This window comes from Mustela erminea, chromosome 2 (genome assembly GCF_009829155.1).
Source record: "Mustela erminea isolate mMusErm1 chromosome 2, mMusErm1.Pri, whole genome shotgun sequence".
NCBI lineage: Eukaryota > Metazoa > Chordata > Mammalia > Carnivora > Mustelidae > Mustela > Mustela erminea.
The window spans coordinates 13181942-13208196 of NC_045615.1; the positions used below are offsets into that span (position 1 = coordinate 13181942).

The following is a 26255-nucleotide window of genomic DNA, read 5'->3' on the forward strand; positions in this document are numbered from 1 at the left end:
TGCTTATTTTATTGCAGTGTGCTTTTCAGTCTATACCTGGCCTATCTTATTTATTCAGTAGACTTGTCTGTATCTGATGTGTCAGAACTACAGTGTTTTAATGATTACATAGCTTTGCAATATTTTTTAGCACTTGTTAGTAGTCTTATTTTTTTCCCCCAAATTTCCCAAGTGTTCTTGTTTGTTTATTTTTCCACGTGAATTTGAGAATCAACTTATCTGGTCAAGCAAATAACTATTCTTATTTTTAGTGGGGTCACATTAAATTTACAGATTAACTTAGGGAGGATGTAAAATCCTTACCATATTTGAACTTCCCATCCAAGAACATAGGCTGTCTTTCCATTTATATAAGTTTTAGTAGAATTTTAATGTTTTCTTTGCACACATTTCTTGGTAAGTGTGTCCCTGTGTATTTTATCCTCTGTGTTACTATTACGTTGGCATTTGCTTTCATTTGCTGGGCATCTTCATTTGGAAAACTAATGATTTCTGCTTATTAATTCTGTACAATTACCTAGTTGGATTCCTTTACTTATTGGATGATTTGCTGGCATTTATACCTGAAAATCATGACAATTTTACCTCCTCCTTTCCAATTAATAAGCTTCTTTGTTACTCTATCTCTAGTTGACTTAACTTTTTATACAAACATAAAAATTTATATTGCTGATCAACATTTTGGGGATACTTCTAGTGTTTCCCAAATAAACACAGCACAGACTTTTGAGTTGTGATGTGTGTGTGTGTGTGTGGGGGGGTGCATGTGTACATGTATGCATGTAAGAATTTTATCATACTTTAAGGTAAAAACATGAGTTTTATTTTGATTGAGAATAGATGCTGAATTTTATGAAATGCCTTTTCAGTATCTATGGAGATGATCTTGTGATTTCTCTTTTGGTGCATTAATATGGAAAGTTATGTTAATAGATTTCTTAATACATCCCTGTGTTTGTGGAATACATGACTCATTTGTGTGAGAGGTGTCATTCTTTTACTGTGCTGCTGGATTCTCTTTGTTAATATTTTATTTAAAAACTTTTAATTATATTCCTAAGTAGGTCTACAGTTTTTATTTATGTTTCGTCTTTTTGGGTTTTGGAAATCTTTTTCTGTGCTCTGGACAGTTCAGTTTCAATAGCATGGCAGTTGTCTGCTTGTCTCTATGTAAGGATTAGATAGAATTTTTCTGTAAATGCAGTTGGGCCCTGATTTTTTAAGGGATATCAGCTCTGTGACAAATTTTTTCTCTCTTTCCAGAGGTTGATTTGGGGAATTTGTACTTTTCTATTAAATGATTCACTTCATTCGCGTTCATGGATCGAGTTGTACGATTTGCAAATAAGTCTTATATGATTCCTTTAATATCTTCTGTATCTGTGAATGTTTCTTACTTTGTGTATTTCTGTTTTCTTCCCTTCTTTTGTTGTTATGATAACAATTCATTCTGTTTTCCCCAAAAGAAGTACCTTTTGAATTTATATATCAATTCTGCATTTAAAATTTTTTATCCATTAATTTTTTTGTATCAATATTAATTATTCCCTCTTATTTTTCTTGTGTTTATTTTATTACATTATTGTTCTCTCCAGATCCACCTCAGAGTTTACATTTGTACATTATTTACAAATTGCAGGATATATTCATATATGTTCTTTTATTAGATTGTTACAAAGTTATGAGGTAATTGGTTTATACCCCCATTTTACAGATTTTTTTAAAAGGCCTAGAGAAATTAAATGGCTTGCCTAAGGCCACAGATCTAGAGAGGAGCAGAGACAGGATCCCAGTCAGGCCTACCCAACCAGATGCTGCTCTCCCAGCATGCCCTTGGAAATGCAGCCACACGCCCCTGGATCTGCCACAGGCCTGCTCCCTCTGAATACTTTCCAGTCATTGTGCCAAACTCAGTCCTCTCTCAGCCATGTCATCATCTATATCCGTTGCAGGTGAAGATCACAGCATGGGGAGGCCTTAAGAAAAGCCAGGGGCTCTAATTCCAGCCACAAGTCAGTTTCTGGTTCTTTATGACATTTGCTTCTAAAGCACTTCCTCTGAGCTTATAAAACTGACTCCAGAAAGATCTCTCCTGGGGTGTGGCCTCTTCACCAATGCTAACTTGACAGCAAACAGAACATTTTTCTTAGTTTGCCCTTCGTCACCACAGAGCCACTAAAATTCCTTCTCAGTCTTGGCTGTGGGTTAAACCAAGTGCAGGGGCCCACCCACAGAGTCATGGAGAGGCACAGATGTAGGAGAGGGGGTTGCATGTTCTGTTTCAGGGGTGGGACCTTCAGCAAGTCAGTATGCCTATCATTTTTTAATACATTATACTATGGCATCTTAAAGAAACCAGGACACATGGGAGAATTTCCCCAGATTGCCCGTTTTCTTGGAAATGATTTTCAATGGGGAGAAATCAAAGGGAACATGCAGTTCTTGCTGTATCTTTTATTTATCTTTTCTTTGTTGCCATCTATTAATTTTGCCCCTTGCTTTTCACCTTTGAAACATCTGACTGGAAAGATGTCATAAAGAGGAGAGTTGTAATGTGTGGACTTCACTTAGGGCAGCCACCAAAGCTTCTGTGCTGACTGTAGCCCTAAGTGCACAATTGCTGGTTTGACCAGCACAAGCCTTACTTTGTACAGGCTTAGGAACTAGCCTTTTGAACCCTAAATTATCTTAATACAAGCCATGAACTTTCTCTAAACAATTAGGGTCTTGAATAAAAACACAATTCATGGATTTGCCCATTTTTCCATCCACCATTATTTGGATTTGAGATTATGACATCTCTACATAATAATAGGTGATATTATTAACCACAGAAATGGTGGTCTTTCCACTGGCGAAAGAAGGAATAAGCAAGAATGATGTAAGCTAGAGCACAAAGGATGAAACTTAGTTGTAAGGAAGAGGTTACTGGACACAAGTGTAGTCAGCTACGAGAAGAAGTTATAGAAGGAAACTGGGCCATGTCACTGCCTGGACATTTCGAAAAAGATTTTGCTAGATTTCATTATTTAGGAAGTATAGTTGATATTAAATTGGGAGATTTGTTCTAGCTCTAGGCCAATAACTCTGTATAAGTTAAGGTTAAAAATTGTAGGCTATCTCCTCTTAAACTACTTCTATTCAACGATCTACTGGTAGGGTTCAGCTAGACCTGGCCACTTCCTGAAAACCATTCATCTCTTTCCAAAGCCTTGTTGTCCTCACTCTTGTCCCCCTCATATCTGATTTCTTACCAGACTTGCTGGCTCCAACTCTGAAACTTTTCATTTCCTTGGCTCTTCACTGCTGTGCGTTGGTTCAGGCCATCCTGGGCTCCAGCTGAAATACTACCATGGATCCCAAACCATATGGACAACTGATAGAATTCATGCTGCCATGGGGGCTCAGAATAAGTTCACTCTCAGAAAATCTATTTGCTTCCCGTGAATGCACAGAAACCCACCCCTGTGGGCATACAGGTCTGTGGGAGATGGCCATGCTCTCTTTGTACAAATTTTGTGTGTATGTGTGTTGCTTTGCTTTTTTCTTATTCGGAGCCTACCTAACAGTGGATAAATAGTAGCAGACAATGAAGGGTTTTGGGGGGGGGGATGGGGTGGGAATTTAAAATTTTTATAAATATCTACATTTACCTGGTAGTTTTCTCTCCACAAAGTTACTTTTGCTGTCTTTTTGCTACAACAATTTATGGGGTCTTACTGCTACCCCAAAGTGTCACTCTCTCTAATCCCTCTAGCCCCTAGTTCACTGGTCACAATCTGTATGAGAGAGGTAGAGAGAGAGAGAAAGAGAGAGAGAGAATCAGTCACAACCCATACAACACCACTTGAGTACCTGTTGTGTATTAGGCACCTTTTCAGTGTTTAGGACCCAGCAATGAATAAGATGGATGAGAACACCTGTCCTGAGTGTGGTCCTTCCTACACATAAGACCCGAAGATCAATCCCCTGTAAAATATATTTGAGTAGCTCCCTGTAACCCATGGGATCTGGTGCCAACTGTCTCCACCTGGAATCAGGGTCCTCCTCCTTTGGACTGCAGAAGATCTTGGCAACTCTTCTCTGTCCCTTTCCACTTTCAGTCCTAGCCAACTGCCCCTCCCCAACCTCCTGTGCACTCCTGCGTCTGTGGGCTGCTACCCCTGCCTCGACTACCCCCAAAGGAGTGAAGAGTGCCACCTTTGGACCCCAGCCCAGGGAGCCTTTCCGAGACCCCTACCACCTCCCGCCTCGCGCCCTGTGCTCCTGGCTTGCCCAAGGCATCTCATTGTGGCCACGGATGATGACACCTCCTGGACAAAACTCGGAACCCACTTCCCAACTAAGTCTCCAGCTTTGCATTTTTGTGTCCAGACCTGCACTTTCAATCAGTGTTAGCAAAACCCTATCCAGTCAGGTTAGCCAGAATCCCCACCCTCAGGATCAAATCAATCCCCTTGCCTGAACCAGCCCCCAGGTGAGATCGGCTCACCCTGGCCTGCCTTTAACGAGAATCCTTGTAGGTCAGTTTCACCACAGTCCCTACCCTCATGCCCCCTCTTAGCAACTTTCTATTTACTGACCTCCCTCCCTGTCCCTTGGCTATAAATCCCCATTTTTTAAAATATATATTTGGAATCGAGCCTTGTTTTAGTTTCAGGCCTCTTTCTCCTGTTGCAATAGTTCCTGAATAAAATCTGTGTCTACATTTAACTACTATCCAGCTCTGGATTCCTTTGGCACCCCCTGCGTGTCTGTCTCAGATGGGGAGTTCCCTGGAACAGAGTTCGGCCTCAAGGTCCAGGTGGGTGAGGTTGGGTCATGGCTGACTATAGCAGTAGGCTTGGGTCGGGTGAGTGAAACTTTCTGTGGGCCCTTTTCTTAGGGTCACTGCAGAGGTCCTTATAAGCCTCCGAAATATCAAGAGGGGCAGGTTTTCTAGCCTTTGGCAAGACCTTGCCTTCCATGTCTGCACACCAGCTCACCACCTTGTACCTCCTCTCCCCAAAGTGCACAGGCTTTGGTCAGAGCCCAGAGGGGAACCTGCAAGAGGCCAAGACAACTAGAAGCTGCTATGGTCATCACCTGTTCTAGCTTCCCTGTGTGATCACAAGGGACCTGCAAATATGTGACTTCATGTGGCCCCATGAGAAAACTGGGACAGAGGCAAGGTGTCCACTTCACTGGAATGGCCTCAGATAAGTGAAGAGATTTTCCAACATTGCCATATTGCCATCTTGTTTGCCTGGGTGGCTAGAGGGATGGGAACCTTTTTAAAGGATCTGGCTAGAGAAAAGACTGTCAGAGGGGTTGCATCTGATGTGGTGATGTTGCTGCCTCATCTCCTTGGGAGTTGGCCTGGGATCCAGATGGCTTCCCTGGGGAATCTGGATCATGTCGGCTGCTGGGCGGCACTGAATAGGCCCAGGGCCACCAGGATCTCTGTGCTGGTGGAACCAAGCATCTGCTTGCTTCCCTATGTTTCTGTGAATAAAAAGGAGCATTAGCTAGTTTTTCCATGTGTTATTTCTGCAAATGCATATTGAACACCACTGGGCCCTGCAGGAGTTGGGGAACAAGTGAGTGGGCTACAACCCTTCAAGGAACCTTCCTAGCAAGAGAAAGACGGTTGGGAAGAGTCAGAAATGCCACCAGAACCTCAAGGAACCTGCAGAGGGGGCAAGCTCTTTTCCAGCTGAGATTCAGAAAAACTACAGAAAGGATGCTGGAGACAGTGGCTGAGGCTGAGTGTGAACACCTTTGTCAAAACAAAGAAAGGGGGAAGGCCAGGGACAGAACTGGGGCATGAAGGGAAAGAGGAACCACATTTCCTTCTGTGTTAGAGTCAGAGGCAAATACTGGATCTAGTACAGCTGGCGAACAGGGTGTCTTGGGGTGTCTCTCTGCCTAAGAGTCCCCAACAAAAAGCTCAAGTGATAAAATACACCTATTTTCTATTAAATCAGTCTTTGATAAATTGTCCTTCCCCATACCACATCATATGCATTATTTAATTTGTTTGAGATGGAGTGCATTTTGCAGGCTGCATAAATCCATGGAAATTTATTAAGTCTTGACAGGAGTTATTGAATGTTATATTAAGTTTTTCAAATTGGCAAATGTTGGATGGCTTAAAAATTATTAATTAATGCATAACATTAAATACCAATAAATTGCATGGTGTATTTATGAACTATCTTTGAGGCTCATTAAATATGCATATGAGGCAATAAATCTATTCTCTTCTATAAATCTGTTCCGAATCATGGCGAGTTATGGTTTAGGTGGTAGTGAGGGAGAGGTCTAGACTATCTCTGCATGTCACTGAGACTCCGGGTGGTGTACAGGAAAGAGGGGGCAGTCCCCTTCCACTTCCATCACTCTGGCTAACAGAATGGGAAGGAAGCTCAACCCTTTCCATTCTGGGAAGGTGGACCCTTTAGGTTTCAGACATGGGATCAAAAGAGACAAAATATGGAAGTTGGAGCGATGCAGGTGAAAATTTCTACTCTGAACACCTATGTCTTGAAGTCTTCACCCCATCACCATGAATGGCCAAAACAACAGCTGCCATTAGTTGACTGCTCTGACAGCACTTTTCAAAAATTAGCCCACGTGATCCTTACACAAATTTGGGAGGTGAAACAGGATTATCCCCAATCACAGAGGTTAAGTGCCTTGCTTAAGTTACTCATTCCAAAGCACCACCTCATTTCATGACCCTATGATTCCTCCATCCCAGGACTGGCCTCAATTACAGAACTTGAGAGACAGAGGGACTTTAGCCCTCCTACCTTCTCTGAGAGTGGTGACAAAAGCCACAATTAATGGGAGCGCCCAGACCGAGCTGTTCTGGTTTTCAAAAGCTATTGGTGCGTCTAAGTTTAGCCTGTCCAGCATAATGATTTGACTTACATATATTGTGAAATGATCACTACTGTTAAGTTTAGCTAACAGCCATCATCTTATATAGATACAAAAAAAAAAGGAAAAGAAAAAGAAAAAAATAATTCTTCTTATAATGGGACTCTGAGGATCAACTCTCTTAACACTCTTCTCTGTATCATACTACAGTAGTAGCTCTAGTCATCCTTTGGTGCATGACATCCTGAACTCTTAACTTGTAAGTGGAAGTTTGTGCCTTTTGGTTACTTTCATCAAATTCCCTCTCCCCTTGCTTCACTTCTGTTAACCAAAAGTTACCATCTCCTTTTCTATGGGTTAGGGTTTTTGTTTAGTTTTGTTTTGTTTTTCAGATTTCACACATACAATATTTGTCTTTCTCTATCTGACTTAAGGTAATGCTCTCAAGGTCCATCTGTGTTTTAGCAAGTGGTAGGATTTCCTCATTTTGGAATGATAATCCAGACGGAATGTCAAATGGAATAATATTCCATTTGCAATGGCTGAATAATATTCCAGCATGTGAGTGAGTGAGTGTGTGTGTGTGTGTGTGTGTGTGTGTGAAATATCACAACTTCTTTAGCCATTGATGGACAGCCAGTTGTTTCCATGTCTTGGCTATTGTAAATAATGCTGTCATGAGCATGGGGTGCAGATATCTCTTTTACTTTAGTGTTTTCATTTCTTCTAGAAATATGCAGAAGTGGAATGGTTGGAACATATGGTAGTTCTATTTTTAATTTTTTGAGGAATCTCTACATCTTGTTTCTTTAGCTGTACCTTGGATGAGATAATCTGTCATTTTTCACACATTCTCCAGATGGCCACCAGAGGACAGTGTGGTTGGGGTGGGGGGGTGGCAGGGACACTAATGAGATCAGGAACCAAGTGCTCCACTCCTGAACACCTGCTTGCTCTCAGGCAGTTAAATTTCCCTGGATTCCATGTTAGAACAATGAGGATGCAAGCCTGGGCAACCTCTGTGGTGCCAGCCAGCTTTGGGAGGCTTCAAGGCTGCTCCTACTGGGAACTTCGATGACATGAGGTCTCATGGGAGAAGTAAGAGGTCCCAGGCGTGAGCTCAGAAAACCTTCTTAGCTTTGCAATCTTGGGCATATCACTTTGAAGTTTGTTTCTTTTAGGGAGCTATCCTTGGAGCTTGGAAGTCATTCAACCTGTTGTGGCTCAGGCCTCAGTAAGGTGGGAGAGTGAATGAGACAAGCAAGGGGGGAATGAGCTGCCTTGGGGTCTGCAAGGTCGGGCACTGATGGTGCACGTGCTCAGTCATGTCCATGTCCTGTCCTGGTTCAAGTGAGTCCTCAAGTAAACGGGTGCTCAGGCAGCCTGCTTTCAATGAGGCCACATCCTTTGTGGAGGAATTGATTGTTAATTTGTTACAAAATTGTCCTGGGCAGTCTACTCTTGAGTAGGCTGGTTTAGGAACAAGGATGCCAAGGAGCCACTTCAATGGCTTTGTGGTGTGCATTGATTCAACAAACATTTATTGAGCCTTCTTCTGTGCCAGGCACTAGAATAGAGAGAGGAAGAAGACTTGATCTCTGCCCTCTTGTTCTTCTTAGACTGTGGAATTGGCATTTTTGAAGGTAGGCTGGCTCTCTTTTCCATCCTCATGTGCCCACCGTTTGGCACCTAGCAGACACCCAATAGTCGTTTATGAGATGGACAAATGCAAGAAGGCTGCCCACAAGCAGCTGGGAGTCCAATGGGCTGCAATTCACAGAAGTCACTCTACTGTGAATGGTGGGATGCAGAGGCAGCACGAGCTGGTTGTCCCAGCTCATGGGTCCCTGACCTACAAGTAAGGACTGGACCAGCTGCTGTTCGAGGTTCCCTGGGTCTCTGGGAATCATGTGTTCTCTCCAGCAACTTCCCATTCCTGGAGCCTCCCTGCTATTGGAGAGAAGGAGGACCCTGGCCCTTGGCTGGACCTGTTTATTCTTCTGTAAGTTCATTCGATAAGTACATATGTTTTTCCACTCATGACCTCATAAATCCTCCCATGATGCAGGGGACAAGTTTTGATACTATCATGTTTCCAATGAAGGGGATTCGCAGACTGAGTTTGGTCCATGCAGTAGAGCAAGGACTCGAACCCAAGGCTCTGCTGGAGAATGTGGTAGAGGCAGCTTAGGCCTGAACTGAAACCATTGGACGTATTGCCAGCTCCTGGCCTGCCCATCTCTGTGCTAGGGTTGGAGTGCTGGCCTCCTGAGTCTCTGGACACTGCTTCTGCTGGAGGCTCTATCTCCACTTACTTGAAAACCTCCTGGAACTGATTCTTCACCTTTTTTTCCAGCCCACAGAGGAACCACGCAGATCAGCAAGAGCACATGTGTTGTTGCTGGCGTGGGCCTGAGCAGAGATATAATTTTCCCTCTTTCAGTCCTGTGCCCAGAGCGGGCTGGTGGGCGAGGGCATGAGAACACTCCCGCAGAGGGAAAGTGCCGCCGTTCTGGCCCACTCAGATGACAAAGGTTTGAAACACGTTGCTTAGCTGGGGTTTGCTTTTCATTGCAACTTTATTTGAACCTGACTTTTCAGAGAGCTCAGGGATTGTGCCAGAGTAGCTTTTATTCGTGGGCAGCAGTCCGCTTCGATGCTGTGCTATGTTCTTTGCTGGGAGAAGTGGTTCTGTGAGTAGGAGGTGGGGAGCAGCTGGGGTCGTGTCTGCCACGCCCCCTCCCACAGCACTGTCAGCCAGGACAGCAGAGGGGCTGTTTGCTGGCCTGTAGCTCCTGGCCCAAATGCTGGCACCTTGAAGGTGGTTCAGCGGGTCACTTGTAGAGAAGATACTGAGGCTGAGAGAGGCTAAGCCACACCCCAAATCACATGCCAGCAGGTGGCATAGTTTGTAGGTGACTGCTTTCTCCCCGTGCCCTCACATGACCTTCTCAAGTGTGTGTTCCTGGACGGAGAGAGAATCTTTGTCTCTTGGTAAGGTCATTAAGCCCATCATGGGGCCTACCCTCATGATAGCATCTGGACCTAGTCACGTCTCAATACCCCCACCCCAAAATATCACCACACGGGGAGCTAGGGCTTCAGCACATGAATCTGGGGAGACACAAGCATTGTCGTCCTTCTGCCCATGAACCCCGGTATGATAACATTGAGTTCTGTGTTCTTTCCTCTGCCACTTGCCACATATGGAGCCTTTTTCTATGAAGCAGCTCTTGGAAAAGAAATAGAATTTCACTAGGTAATATTTCTCAGCAAGAGGGAAAAGGGAAGAATGGGGACAAGATGACATGGTTTTCTAGGCATCTTAGATGGTAACCCACTACTCACCTGTCATCTGCTCCCCTACCAAAGCTGGGCTAGGGATCAAATTAAAAAGTAACTTCCTGCAAAATGACCTAGACCAGGATGTGGCTGAGCTGTCCCATGATTAGGGTCTGTAGTCAAAGTTAGGGTTGGGGTGGAGGACCGTTGCTGCTCCTGGGGCCATTATTACCTGCCTCCCCATGAGCTGGTGGTCCTAACTCTCTGATACCATGGACTATTTTGAAAAGGACTTCAGGAGAGGATCTGGCAGCCTTGGTCCCACTTTGTTATGGGGACAAGATGCTCACCTCTCTGTCAATCCATCTTCCTGTCAGTAAAAGACCCTCCAGTCAGGCTTTGCTCATCCCACACTTCTAAAGAAAGGTGTTTCACCCTGATTCCTGGCTTACATATTAAAACTAGAAGTATATAGCACAATGTTCTCTGAGGACTAACATAGCAGAGTCTGCTGCCATCTGTTGAGATCCAGCTGGCTGCCAGACACCTACTGAGGTGCCTACTCCTCCTTCCCACATCCCACAGAGGCAACTGGGATATGATGAAAAGGATTGTTGGGCAGTTGGAAAGATAGGTGTTCCATTCTGGCTTTCTCATGCACTTCCTGTGTGGCCTTAAGTAAATGGCATGACCTCTCTGAGCTTCAACTTCCTACCTATGAACAAGAATTAGAAGAAGAAGAAGAAGAAGAGAAAGAGGAGGAGGAGGAAGAAGAAGAGGAAGAAGAAGGAGAAAAATCTTCAGAAAAATCAGACACCATTTGGAAGTCATTTAGTCACAGTACCAACAAAGTAGGCCCTCAAGAAATATCAGCAGCCTGTGCCTTTCTTGGGTCTCAGCTTTCTCATCTGTGAAGCGGAGATAGAATAGGTTTTAGAGGGCAGTTGGGAGGATAGAATGAAAGAATATGTGGAAAGTCTGGTGCCTTGAGGCTCAGCTAATGTCACTCCTTCCTTCCTTCACAGACCGGAGCTGGCAGCCATGAAACTAAGCTTAGTGAACCCTTTGCAGGCTTTCCAGGCAATGGGCATTTTGAAGACTGCCTTGGGAGGAGTGGCCAGTGTGGCATCTTTCTTTACCACATTCATTTTGTTGTGCTTGGTGACTTTCAACTAAGGTACTGAGACATCTATGACAGTTAGTGATGGGTTACTTTAAATTCTTAGCTTATAACATGGGTCAAGTTCATTCTTTCAAAATGGGTGTTCCATCAATTCCTATTAATTAAAACACTAGTCCTGTGATGCATGGTGTTCTCAGGGAACACTCCTGAATGATGTATAGGAATGCCCTACTGGTCCAGAAGAACCAAATCTTAAGTCTTTTCTATCAGACACATTCCCAAGAAATGGGAGAGAGCAAAACTCTTACTGAGTGGCTTACTGAATGAAACCTTGCAAACTCCATACACAAAGATGTATGAATATTACTTCCAGAGGCATGCCAGGGTCTCCCTTGGGACCTCTGGTGTGTAACTCTTGGTATAGTTCTTTTTAAAGTTTGTGTGTGTGTGTGTGTGTGTGTGTGTGTGTGTGTGTGTGTGTGTGAGAGAGAGAGAGAGAGAGAGAGAGAGAAAATACACATAAGGCAAAACTTACCTAGAGACCCCCTAGGCAGGAGTCTAAGGCTGAGCCCTTGACCTAACTTGAGTTCAGCCCTCAGTGAAAGGGACAGGTGGCACTTCTGTTTCCCCTCAATGGCCCTTCATATATCAAGAGTGCTATTAAGTGCTTGTCTCAAGGCTGAACTGCAGGGTTCCTCTGGTCTTTCATAATGACCCCATCTAGCCATTAATTCTGCTGTTGCTCTTCTCCTTGAGCTTTACTGCACATTCCCTATTTCCTCTAATGCTGGGAGTTCTGGCCAGGGATGCCTGCATGTGGTTAGGGGCCCTCATTTCTCTTGTTCTGCTCCATGCATAGGGAGACCTTTCACCTATTAATTTATATAATTTAACCCATCGTCTTTAATTAAATTTGTTCCTGAACAGTCCTTTTCACTGAGTTTCTTTGGATATGGCTAGGTAACATCTCCAGCCAGGCCCAGCTTGGTTTGAGAACACTGGACCGTGATTTCTTTTTTTTTTTTTTAATTTATTTTTTATTTTCAGCATAACAGTATTCATTATTTTTGCCCCACACCCAGTGCTCCATGTAATCCGTGCCCTCTATAATACCCACCACCTGGTTCCCCCAATCTCCCACCCCCCGCCCCTTCAGCCTCTTTGGAGAACAGTGTGGAGATTCCTCAAGAAATTAAAAATAGAACTTCCCTATGACCCTGCCATTGTACTACTGGGTATTTACCCCAAAGATACAGATGTCGTGAAAAGAAGGGCCATCTGGATCGTGATTTCTTAAGAGTCCGACAGCTTCCAAGAACCAGCAGTTCACGAGTGTTACTGAGATGTTCATGGGCAAGGCATCCATGCTGGAATTTCCCACAGTGACACATGGGACCAGCTGCCTCAGGAACCCTGGGCTGCTTGTGAAAATACGGATTTTGAGGTCGAAGCTCCCACCTAGGACATAAGAATTTCTAAAGGTGGTTTCGGAGAATTGGGATTTTTGTCAGGGACCCCGAGGGTGTGATTCTGGCATATTCAAGGTTGACACCTGCTGCTCGAACCTCCTAAGGAAATTTCTAAAAGCTTCAGACATTTTGTGCTCCCTTTTTACTTTCAATTTCAACCTGTAGGTGGAAAACAGGCCTTTATGTCACTAATCAGATTTAAAGTTAAAAAGTAAAGGATAGCACTTTCCACTGTGGGGAGGAGAAATTGCGGGGGTGGGCGTGTGGCATCCCCAGGTCCTGGAGTCCCCCTCTTTCTTCTCCATACCATTCCTCCTATTCTCTTTCCCACTGTCCCCCTGCTTTCTTTTCCTCTTGCCTCTCCATCTCCTCTTTCTTCCCCCTGATCAATGTGTCAGGGCATGTCCAGGCAAGAAAACAGTGAGCACTGTCAAGCTGGTAGGTCAGGGAGAATTTAATAAAGATGTTGGACAGAATATAGGCAGAATGATGAGACCTGGTGCGGCATCCTGGAACCAGGAACAATAGGGAGCTGTTAACACCCTGAGCCCTCAGTGGGTGAGGGGAGACAGCGATTGCTGTGGTCCAGAGTGAGCTATGCAATGAGGACCACCCATAGGAGTTGGGTTGGGAACACAGCCCCCAAGTGGGCTCCCTCCTTGTCCTTGACTTCCTGCTCTTGGTCCTGCTGACTAAACCCAACCAGAAAAGGGCAAGGGAGCCCATGGACAGATGTAGCTCCCAGGTGCACACAATTCGGAGAGGATCTACAGGCCAAATGGAAGATTCTAGTACCAGGGGAATGGAAGGAAATTTTGTAGTTTCAGTTATTGATTGATTGATTAATTGATTTTTACTTATCAATTTAAATGATAGGCTCCCTGCTTAATTTTAAATGGGCAGGTTGTGTCTAGTCTTTGAGTACATTGTTGCCTTTGGCTGTCAGGAAGAAAGTGGAGAACCAGGGAGTCCCCAGAAGGAGAGAACTCAAGGGTAAACCAGTTTGCAAAGCTGGGAAGGGAGAAGTGACTCCCACCCTCTTGAGCACTAGGATCCCGGGGTGACAAAGCCTGGATACAGACCAGGCCAAGGGCCTCTGGGAAGGAGCAGGGTACTGCAGGGACCCCCACCCACACTGCCCATCCCCTCTCCCACGAAATATATGAGAGGATGGCTCTCTGAGAAGGTCTGAAGTGCAGGTGTTCTCCATCTCTGTTCTGATTGGCAGGGATAAGGGTTCTTGGGGCTGTGCTCTGAGCAGGGGATGTCCACTGTCTGGGCACCCTCAGGGTCAGGTCTCTGATCTCCAGTGCTTGTCCAGCTAGAGACTTAGATGTTGCCCCAATCCAACAGGAGCATAGGAGCCTTCTGGAAAAGGAAGACAGGGCCGAAACCCTACATTTGCCCCTTTGTGCCGAGCCAGTGCTGTCCTTCTTCCTTGCTGAGCTGAGAGGCAGCTCAGAGTTCACTGCCTCTCCTACCTCATCTGGGCCCATCTCACTTCCTATGGGTACAGTCTCATTCCCAGTTCATGGCCAGGACCTCTCCAGCCTTAGCCCATTGCTCCAGGCCAGCACCCCTTGCTCCCTTTCCTCTGTCCTGGCACTAGTCCACACTGGCCACCTAGCTTTGGCACCTCCAAGTTGACCAAGGCACTCAGGCTCCAGGCTCAACTCCAAGGAGCATTTAGACCAAAGGGAAGCCAGGCAATTTAGAAAGGCTGAAGAGTTGGCACTGAGGACTCTCTGGGAAGCTAGAAGCTTTCCTACACAAATTATGAAGACACAGTTCTTGTGTTATCTCCTTGATCTCCTAACAACCACGTAAGTGGTGCACTGTTCCTAGTTCATGTAGTAAACCTATTTTACAGATGAGTACACTGAGCCTCGAAGACCATGAATGCCTTGTTCATAGGTCCTACTGTGTCAGTAGGGACAGGAGACTTCTCTAGATCAATGGAACTTAGACTCGATTGTGCATGACAACCACTGGGAGATTGCATCGAAATGGAATTTCTGGGTCAGCAGATGTAGAACCTGAGCTTCTGCATTTCCAGCCAGCTCCTGGGTGAGACCACACCTGCGGAGTGGAGCTCCAGACCAGAGGTTCTCAGTCTTCAGCACCTTATCTTTACCAGGGGAGCTCCAAACATGAGGGAGGCCCCAGCAGAGATCAGAGAGCAGTTGAGTGCTCAGGGGATTCTAATAGGTAGCAAAGGTTCAAGCACCGCTGCCTCGGGCCAGTGCTCCTCAAACTTGAGGGTGCAGCAGCATCCCTTGGAGGTCTTGCTAAAATGCAGATTTCAGGACCCTGCCCCCAGGAAATCTGTTTGGAAGCTCTGAGTGCTGGGCCTTAGAATTTGCATTTCTACAAATGTCCATGTGCTACTGACACTGCCCGTACAGCACCATGCTTCTGGTGGCCAGGCCATATTGACCCATGATCTCAAAGCTGGTATGGGACCAGCGGCAGCAACATCCTTTGGGAACTTGTCAGAAATGCAAATTCTTGGGCCCTGCCCCAGAAGCGCTGCATCAGAGACTCTGTGGGGGGTGGGGGCGGGCAATATGTGTTTTAGCAAACACTTTCCCCAACCCAGGTGATTCTGATGCACTCTGAAATTGGAGAGACCCCACTATTGACTGTTTGGCATCACTGCACCTGAAAAAGATTCCAACTCAGTCTCCTTGGGCCCAGGTTGGTGGGGGAGCTTGGTGCCCTTGAGGAAACCTGGTATTTGGGACATTGGAGAGCATTCTTTGGTTTCTGTGGAACGGGGCATGGGCGCCTGCTGGGCAGGAGCCAGTACAACGAGGAAGTCGGAAGTGCCTTTACTCAACAGATGCCTCACAAGCTTCTCTCCACTGCGTGAACTGTCGGAAGCAAGAACATCTGTTAAATCCTTCTCACTTTCATGTTTTGTGCGGAGTTAAGAGTTAAATTGCCAAATCCTGTCAGACAGCCGTCTGTTGCCCCGGCAACACCCTGCAGCTGTTGGAAAGAGAGAGAGAGTGCTTTCAGGCATCAAGCCCTTCACCCCTCCCACCCTCCAAGTCTCAAGTGAGCTGTTTGCTGTCTTGGTTTTCCTTCTGGAAAGAGAGTAATCTGGAACTGCTCCCCCAGGGCCCCTGAGTGCTAGAGATTACCACGTAAAATGACCGGAAAGCCAGAGCGTCGCCATATTCTTGTATTCCTTCCACCTGCGTTCTCGCAGCCAGCTGCTTTCTGTGCACCAGGCACGGTGCTAGGCGGCAGCCGGAAACAGCAAGGCAGAGGGATAGCTGCCTCCAGGCCACTCTGCATGTAGGTTTGTCTGTGGAGCCTCAGAGCATTCAGTGGACCAGTGGAGCATGGCCTTCCATTATAGCTCTGTTCTCTCTGTAGTGAGCAGATCAGGGGCATCCGCCTAATCCAGAGCTGTGCTCACCAGGTAGTGCCCACTAGCTGGCAGCCCTTGGGCAGCCCCTTCAAAGAAGAGGAGAGGGTAGGAGATCTAGAACAGTTTGGTCCCTAATAGAAGAGGGTTGGAAAAAGTTGTGCAAGGTGTTGTGGGCTGCAGGTGTTGCAGGATCCTGGAAAGGCCACGGACACTGAGTCAGAAGGCGGTACCAAGACTGGCAGTCATGTGCAGGTGAAAGGCTTTAGAGAATGCTGCTGACATTATCCCAGGATCATGCCCTTGGCATCAGGAGCAGGGATGACAGGTCCCAAGCTGCCATTACTGGAGAAACTAAGAAGATAATGGGCCTCTGCGCTGACAGGGGCCAGATCCAGGATAGGCAGGGAACACCTTTGCGAGTGTAGGTCATGGTGACAGGCAGGTGCAGATTGCTGGGAGACTTCTGGGGGCAATTACTAGGATTTCCTTTTATGTTTGAGTCTAAGACGATGTTACCTGAATGCCTTATGATGGTGGTGGTGTCGTTTCTCCTGATTAAAATTCCCAGGAGCTGTGACCCCACCTGTTCCCAACAAACTGGGCTGAGCTTGGGGTGTAGTATGTCATGACTGTTCTCATGTGGGGAATCTGGGGCCCTGCAACTGGGAGCCATTGCTCCCTCTGTGTTTTCAAACCTCCGGGTCTGAGCTCCAGCCCTGAGTTAGGCTCAGCTTTGGCAGGACAGGCCCTGAGGGGTTCAATGCGCGTCAGTCTAGCAGAGCTGAGAAGAGGAAGCCCCAGGAGGCTATGGGGGTGCAGGGTTTATAGAATCAACCACTTATTTCTCCCACAACTAATTTTCCATGCAAGGTGTCCCCTGGGATACATAGAGGCTGTGAGCAGTCTCTACCCTGGGGAGGCAGGTTGGGGGAATAAATGCAACCAGGACCCCCAGAAGAAGGTTCTTGGAATTCACAGACCCCTAGTGGTACCTGAGGGCTTGGAGCATCTTCCAGTCTGTGGACTCTGATGGCTGGCGATGCCCCACCCCAGGTACCCGTCTGGACACATTGATCGCTTCCATTATCACCAATGAATGTCAGCCTCTGACATTCGTGGGTGGGAGTGTGCAGGAGACAGCGGAATCCTAGTATCTATTGAATCATTTTTTTTTAAAGATTTTATTTACTTATTTGAGAGAGACAGAGACAGAGACAGAGACAGTGACAGAGAGCACATGGGAGCACAAGCTGGGAGGAGAGGGAGAAGCAGGCCCCCCGCTGAGCAGGGAGCCTGATACGGGACTCGATCCCAGGACCCTGGGATCATGACCTGAGCCGAAGGCAGAGGCTTAACCCACTGAGCCACCGAGGCAGCAACCCGTTTTTTAAAGATGTTATTCTATTGAATCTTTTTTCTATGCCCTTTACTGTGCTAGATGGCCTACACTGTCCTCACAACAACCTTCTGTGGTGGGGCTTACGCCACCCATTTTAGAGACATGGAAACGAAGGTCTAGCCAAAGGTTCACTAACTTGCCCAGGGACACACAGCTATGACCAGAGATTTGGACCCCAGGACTGACCCCACATTCATGTTCTGCCCACTTTATTCGTTGACTCAATGAATGAAGGGCTTATGAAGGGCCTACTCTGTGCTGGACTCTATCGTAGGCCCTGGGGGATTCACAGTGAGCAAAAATCCTTGCCCTCGAGACATGATCAAGAAACAGTGTAAAATAAAGGAGAACAGCGTAAAATAGTTGAGATAATAAAAGTGGCTTGGGGAAAACTAAAGCAGAAAGGGGCAGGAGAAGCATTCAGCAGTGGTGGTAGGGAAGGACATTGCTCTTCTAAGCAGGGTGGCCATGAGGCACCTTGGTGTCTCAGTCGGTTAAGCATCTGCCTTTGAATCAGGTCATGATCCCAGGGTCCTGGGATTGAGTCCCATGTTGGGTTCTGTGCTCAGCGGGGAGTCTGCTTCTCTCCCTCTCCCTCTGCCCCCCACCCCGCCCCATGCATATGCTCTCTCTCTCTCTCTCAAATAAGTAGATAAATCTTAAAAAATAAATAAAAGATAATAATAATAAATAAATAATAATAAATAAAAAATAAATATATAGAAAAGAGCCATGTGCATCTCTGGGGAAAGAACATTCCAGGTGGAGGGAACAGGTCATGCAAAGACCCTGAGGCGGGTACAGGTCTGAAATGGCTGAGGACCACCTGCATGGCTGGAGCCAAGTGAGGGAGGGGGAGGGGAGGGAATGTCAGGGAGGGCACTGTGACTCTGAGTGAGCAGGTGGCCGCTGGAGGGGCTAAGCAGAGTAGTGCTAGCTGTACGGGGTATTCAGACTGTGGGAGCCCATGGTGGTTGTAGAGGACTACTGAGGATGCTCAAGATCAAAGAAAAGTGGATACATGGAAATTATGACAGGGGCCCAAACTGAGATCGTCAGTAGCTTCAAAAACAGATGAACCAGGATATAAGCCTAAAACATGGAGCAGAGGAGATAGGAGACATTGAACCTAATCCCCCTCCCAAGTTCCAAAGAGGCAAAACACGAAAAAGAAGCAAAAATACACTTGTACCTTTTAGACAGAATTCTCCTGGGACCACAGCCCCAGAAAGAGGCAGTCAAGTCTTTCTGTCTCTAGGAGTGCCAGGGCTTGTCCCTCTTGGGGTTCACTGCAGCCAGACGCTAAGCCCTGCAGTGGCAAATCAGGTCTCAGGTTAGGGGCCTCAGAAGCACAGCATGATTCCAGCTCCCACAGCTGGTTCCGGGACTGAGCTGTATTATGCCATTTACTAGCCCCACCATTAGAGATAATATTATGCTCTGGAAAAAGGCATTTAAGCCTACTTGTATTTTGCATTTTCTTACCTCTTAAAAAAGATTGAAAATAAGTCCCCTCTGTGCTCTCAGGAGGCACTCCTCCCCACTCCGGCACCCTCGAGAAAGTCGTGATTAGGCCGAGACTTCCTTCACTGTACCTTAAGGAACAGGGTGCAGTGAGATCAGCATTTTAAGGGAGAAGCTTAATTCTCTCCTTCTGAATAAACGGTGTAACTTTTACTCTAAAGAAGGTGGTGTATAATTAGACATGCATTTGTGTTTGATGAATACAAAACGGCCCCTTTTTATTGTCCATGGAATAAGAATGAGTCTTGTGGCTCTTTGCATGGTGAAAGGTTCTGGCCCTGCTCACTGGCGTTTTCTCTCTCTGATGACATCCCTGTCATACAGGATTACAGTGGAGTTGTGGGGAAACAAAGTGACCATGGCCCTATGATTGAAAGGTAAAAAGAGGGGCGCCAGCGTAGCTCAGTCAGTTAAGCCTCTGACTCTTGGTTTGGGCTCAGGTCATGATCTCAGGGTTGTAAGATCCACCCCCAGCTGGGACTCTGTGCTCAGTGCGGAGTCTGCTTGAGATTCTCCCTCTGCCCCTCCCACTCGTGCTTTCTCTCTTTCTCTTGAAAACAAATTAATAAATCTTAAAGTAAAATAAAATAAAAGGTAAAAAGGAGCAAATCGGAGTGCACATTTCTGAATTCTGACATTCCGGGCACTGGTTACCTCCCTCTGGGACCCGAGTGCAGTTTTGCAAGGATGATGCTGACTGGAAGCTCAAGCCAGGTACGGCCTCCATCGGGGTGGGTCCACGTAAATGAGATTATGCCCGAAGGGACAATCTTGACTTTCTCTTGGATTCCTGCCTTCCATCCTTCATCAGATGCTCATGGGTCTTGCTCAGAGTGCCAAACCTATGTCTACATTCTGCCTTACAATGAGCCCCTCCCCAATTTCTGTTTCTGCCTCCAGCTCATAGCTAGTAAGTGATGAAGTATGCAACTTCCTAAGAGCCATTCTGTATCACCGACTTCTCTCCACCTCACAGCTCCCACCGTCATCCAAACTCCCACCCTCTCTTGTCTGGAATATTGCCAGTAGCCAATTGGCTACCCCGTGGTCTCCCAGCTTCCCTACTTGGTGGCACACAAAAGCCAGCATGATCTTCTTAATTGGTAAATTGGACCGTGCCACTTCACTGTTTCAATCTCATCAGTGGTTTCCATGTGTAGGAAAAACCCAACTTATAAGGGCTCCTGGGCTTACCTCAGCTTTTCTCTCCAACTTTGTATTATGTCACTGGTGCCCTGTTCACAGTGCCTCAGCTCTCCTGACCTTCCCCACTGCACCAGATCTGCATCCTTCTTTCTGCTCTGAGTGTGCTCACCCTAGATCTCTGCATGGCTGGCTCCTAGCCATTCGGTTCTCAGGACAAATGTCCCTTCCTTAGGCAGAACTTCCTGGCTTGCCAGTCTAGCCTGGCCATGCATGACCATTCCCTACCCTGTCACCCTGGTTTTGCTTTCCTGCTAGCACTGCTGGGCGGTAGTTTACATGTTTCTCTCTTGCCCATCTCTAGAATGCCAACTGTACCCCAAGCTCCTAGAACAATTCCAACCACACAATAGGTCCGTAGTGGTATTTCTTCTCCTTCTTTTTTTTTAAAGATGCATTTATTTATTTCGAGGAGGGGAGGGGCAGAGGGAGAGAATCTGAAGCTGAACCAGGAGCCGGATGCAGACCTCAATCCCATGACCCATGAGATCATGACCTGAGCCAGAGGCTTAACTGACTGAGCCACCTAGGCTCCCCTGCCTTTAAGTAGTGTATTTCTTGAGGGACTGAATGGATGAGTAGGGGAGGCAGTTAGACAATAAATGAAAATTGGAGCCTTGGGAAATTGAGGAAGCTGGTTTTGGTGTCAGACTGGGTTTCCGGCTCTGTGTCCTCAGACAAATCCTCTTATATTTTTGAGCCTCTGTTTCCTTATCTGTAAGTTGAGAACAAACCTCCCTTGCTGGACTGCGTTGGGAATCAAATAAGTTAACAATGCACGAGTGCCTTACCCACAGTGGAAATGTGGAGAGTTTTCATTTTCTTTCTCTCCAGTGGAGACACAGGGTTATTCCCTGATCAGAGGAAAGGCCTCAGGTCTCACTTTAGTCAGGTTCTATCCTGCCTTAGGAGAACTCAGCCCTCCTTTCTCCCAGGGTTGAGGCTAGAATGCTGCCTGGTATTCATGGGTGAACAGGCTCAAGCTTTCCCTTGACATCCCGGGGGAGCCTATACTGAGCCAACCTGCCTGGGAAAAGACCTCTGTGCATTCCTGAGGCAGTCTGGACCCTGGGGGCAGTTTGAAGACAGGACCAGGACTAGTGGGAGTCAGGCAAGGTGCTGGGGCACAAATAAGAGGAGACTGTCACTTGCAGGGTTGGGGAAGCACAGGGTAAGCCTCTGAGAGTGAGTGTCACCTAAAACTCTGTACTCTGTGCTCCTCATGGCTTCCTCCTAGTCCTTCCCTGATCATGGCAGCTCATGTTTGGAAGGGACACTAAGAAGCACTTCCCACCCATTCCTGGATTGCTCCCAGAGCCATAGGAGCACAGAACAAAGGGGCCAAAAGAGTATCCAGCTGCATATCTGGTTGATTCCTCTTCCTCTTCTTCCTGTCTTTTCTGATATGGGGTGTTATAGAGTGAATGCTTGTGTCCCTGCTCCCCCAAATTCATGTGTTGAAGTCCCATGTGGCTGTATTTGGAGATGAGGCTTTAGGAGGTAGTTAGCGTTAGTTACCTTTAGGAGGTAGTTATGGAGGGTGGGGCCCCTATCATGAAACTGTGTCGCTATAGAAGAAGAAGAAGCCAGAGCTCTCTCTCTCTCCACCTTGTGAGGACACAGAGAGAAGGTCCCCATCTGTAAGCCAGAAAGTGGGTTGTCACCAAGATCTGAATCTGCCAGGGCCTTCGTCTTGGACTTCCAGCCTCCAGGAAGACATTTATGAGACCTAAATGTCTGTGATTTAAGCTGTCATGTCTACTGTATTTTGTTATAGCATTTGGAGCTGACCAGAACACTGGGCAAAACCAGTTTCCCTAGACCATCTACCCTTTGCTCCTTCCTATCTGCCCCCACCATCTGGGGCCTCAGAGAACAAGTATAGCCCCTTCCTATGTGGCAGCAGGGGGAGCCTATCCCTCTTGCATTTCTGTGGTCTCCACACCAAGCTCACTTGGGAGAAGGGAAAGGGAATTACTAGAAAGGGCCCTTGGCTGACCTGAAGAGGAGGGAAAACCATGCAAACCAGCATTATCCCTGTGTGAGCCCATGTCCAGGGAGCTACAAAGCAAACAGATGCCCAGGATGACTGAGGAGAGGTGGTCAGAACTCAGGACACCAGCACCCCATTTCTGGCTGCAGGAGCCCTGGACAGGTATGTTCTCCAGTCTCTAAGAATGTTCAGCTCCCTTCTTAGGCTTGGTATGTTCCCGTTGAAGTGTAGAGGTAAAAGGAGAAGCCCATCCCCCAACAGGGATGCTCCCAGGACTTGGGGTCTGCCCTCAGAGCTAGATAACCAGAACGCAAATGATCACTCCTGACACCTCCTTCTGCTTTCTCTCTCTTCAGAGGCTTTCTGATTCTCAGTGTTACTTTCTCAGTTGAGGTCCTCACTCCTCTGCAGGATAGAGAAGAAGGAGTGAGTCACTCCATTCCAAGATGAGAAATCACAGGTGCAGATGGGCACCATCTTTGTCAGCGAGCCACCCAGGCCTGCTTCTCCAACTGGGAAGGGAGAAGGTTGGCTTGGGGGGTGGCCCAGGATTTTCCACCCCCACCTTCTATGACTTTTGCCCCAGACAGAGGCAGGCACACTCCTTCCCACGTGACAAAAGCCTCCTAAACTGCCCGCTTTGCTAGTGAATATTCCGATCTCAGGATGACCCCTGCCCAGAATAAATGGGCCCTCCTGGGAGAATGGCATCACCCACCAGGCAGCTCATTGTCACTTTTGATTTAACCAAATGAAGCACAGTGAAAACCAAGATGAACGACCTAATCACATAATTACATTAGTGCCGGCTCCGAAGAGTTAGCAGGCTCCCTGGGTCCCAGGGTTTGGTCCTCTGTTTCCCAGGCTCTTCACAGATGGCACATATAGAACATTCCTTTTCCAGATGACTTGTCTTGGTTATCATCCAGACAGAGAACTGAACCTCATGGAAGGCTGTTTGGAGTCCATTTTGGGATTAGATAAACAGCAATAACAGACATTGGGATCTTCTAGCCTGACATAAATGAGGGAAACTGGGGACTAGAAAGGGCGAGTGACTTACCCAAGGTCACACAGCACATCATTGGACCAAAGCACTTTCCAAATCACTGTGTGTTTCTTCTTTTTGTTTTGGTTTAATACATTTAGAAAATGTCAATGTTTAATTACTAATCCAAGTATAATCCACTAGTTCTTTTTTAAGAGTTAAAAAATCAGTTTAAAAAAAGAATAATGATATTGAGGTGATACCAAGATTAGTTATACATGTTGACTCTTAATTTGGTATAGTTCAAGTTCCTGCATTTAAAAAAAAAAAAAAAAAAAGCTGATTCTGGTCCACAAGGATTTCCCCAGTCTCCAGTTTGGCTGGCCCCAGGGAGGGAAGGAGAGGCCCACCCTCTGATGAGGTAAAGTCCCTGTTGGCAGGACCAAATGGCCAGGGAGGCAGGAGAACATACTGTACGAGTGAGATAGGGCATTAGAGCAGGGGGTCAGTGACTCTTGGCAGGTGAGGTCTCCATCTGTCCTATACACCCTCTCATTTTTTCTTCCTGTGACTGTGGCGTCAGTATCCCATGGTCTGCCTGTCTGTCTCCTGGGAGGCTGCCAGACGTTGACACTTCATCTCCCTGCCACTGGCAGCCTGTCACACGAAGGAGAGTAAGTGGAGCAGGGGGCATGCAGTGGACCTCAGGTCTGCTACTCAAAGGTCCCTCCAGACATGAGGTGCTCAGCTGAGTGAAAAGACTTATAAGGAGAGAACGAGCTTCTTCCTTCTGGTGGGGATGCAGATGTGACAGAGGCCTCACCCATATCTGAGAAGGTGAAGGCAGTTGAATTCCAAATTCTAGTCCAGTCTCTCCCCAGTGACCACTGGGATGGAGGATGGGGTGGGAGGGGCAGAGGAAGCAGCCCACCATTTTGCTCTACTTATTGGCTGTGGCTTCTGTGAAGTCATTGTCTTGACCTTCCTATTTCTTTGGCACCTGCTGAATTTCTCATGGAACGCTTTTCAAGGGTGCAGATTTCTGATTCCCTGGAGGTTGCTGGGCTCCCATCATGACTGAGTGTCCCTCTCTGCTGGCAATTGGCCAGGTACTCACCCTCTCCCACCTCATGTGAGCTCTTCACTTCCTTGGGAACTTCTCAGAGTGTAGGGCAGGCCTTGCTCTATACTTTGTAGGAGGGCTGGAACTGGTGCACCAGGACCAAGAAGATAGGCTCAAGGCAGGGCTAGAGATGTGGCAAGCCACTAGTGTCCACCCCCATTATTCACGTGGCGGAGCATCTCAGGCTAGCTGAGAATAGAGGGAAATAAAACCAAGGAAGTGACCACTGGGATACGGAAGGTAATCTAGTCCTTGGTCCACAGAGGGATATTCTGCGGTTTCACCACTTGTGATTAACCAAGTGGCCCCTGCTTTCCTTTCTGCACCCTTCCCACTGGCAACAACTAGCCGAAGAAGGGAATTCCTCAAGGGGATTCAGGAGATGGCAGAACAAACATAGGCCAGGAGCCAGGAGACCTGGGAACAAATCCCAGTGAGGCACATCTCTCTTGGATCTTCTTCATCTGTAAAGGAAGGGGCCAGATTTCCTCCCATTCTACCTCTAACTTTCTATTATCTTTGCAAAGTGAGACAGGATGTGTTACCTCATTTGGTTTAAGTGGAAGGAATGACCGACGGCTGGAAAGGATCGGGCTTGAACTCCTGGGTTCAAAGCCCCTTGACCCACACTTTGTGGCCCACCCACTTCCTTGCCAGATGGCCCCCAGGCCTGGCACTCAGGTGGTACCCATTCCTGAATGAATAAATGGAGGCTCCCTTTCTATATGGATGGTCTTTGGACTCTGTTAGTTTGTGATGACTTCCATAACTACGTGCCACAGCCTGGGGAGCTCAAACAGAAACTAATTTTCTCACTGTTACAAAGGCCGAAAGTCTAAGACCAAGGTGTGGTCAGGGTGGGTTTCTGGTAGGGCCTCTCTTCCTGGCTTGAAGATGGCTACCTTCTCCCTGAATCTTCACAAGACTTCCCTCCTGGGTGTGTATGGAGGGAGAGCCATCTCCGGGGTCTCTCTTCTTGTAAGGAAACCGATCCTATTGGTTCAGGGCCTCACCATCACGATCTCAACCTTAATTACCTCCTTAAAGACCCTACCTCCAAATCAGTCATGGTGGGACTAAGGCTTCAATATATGAATTTGGTGGAAGGGGGCACAGTTCAGCCCATAGCATCTATTTTCTCACTGTGTCTTCTTCTGGTCATCCCTCAGTGTGTCTGTATCTGTCTTTCTCTCCTCTTCTTATGAGAACACTAGTCATATTAGATCAGGACTCACCCCAATGATCTCATTTATCTTAATTACTTCTTTAAAGATCCTGCCTCCAAATTCGGTCACAGTCTGAGGTGTCAAGACTCCAATATATGAATTTGGCTCATAGTGGACTCCTAGGTAGCCATTTCTGGGAGTGACTTTCCCATAAACAGGATAACTTCATATTCCAGGGTTCTTGTGATGGATGAAACTAGGGAGAGCTATCAAACCTCCAATGCTGTGGAAGGTGGTTTTGGAGATCCCTAGAAGACCAGCCTAGTCAGTGGTGCATGATCTTAAATGTCCCTGTGGCTGGGACTCACTGAGTCACACCCTCATAGCCCTCAGCGTCCTCATCTATAAAAGGGGAGTAATAATACTTATTTCAACTATATCACAGACTCAAAAGAAATAGTAGATGGGGAAGTTCACTGAGTTGCATGCATTGGTTACTCCGCCTGGTTTTTGGATAGGTGGGCCTTTTGGTCCAAGGATGGGTTTCTGTGGCTCATCAGACAGACTTCTCTACAGAAAGGAGGCCTGTGAGAGTAAGCAAAGCCAGTCTTTCCTGTATAAGAAAGGAGAGTGAGGTGCGCTCTGCAGTGGGAACCATTGTATTGTCTGAAACATGGCTTCTGGGAACCATCATTCCTTTTATTCCAATCATTTATCTCTTCTGTTCGGAAGGATAATACCT

At 46.8% G+C, this 26255-nt stretch overlaps 1 protein-coding gene and 1 long non-coding RNA gene across 2 annotated transcripts in view; both read left to right on the forward strand.

The window, feature by feature from the left end:
• LOC116584246 overlaps positions 1-20867 on the forward strand; it is a 28590-nt gene extending 7723 nt beyond the window's left edge. The window contains exons 2-3 of the long non-coding RNA XR_004283112.1: positions 11172-11323; positions 20670-20867. This is a non-coding gene — a long non-coding RNA (uncharacterized LOC116584246). The remainder of the gene's footprint in view (positions 1-11171; positions 11324-20669) is intronic.
• XKR6 (XK related 6) overlaps positions 1-26255 on the forward strand; it is a 299312-nt gene that overhangs the window by 224543 nt on the left and 48514 nt on the right. The window lies entirely within an intron of this gene.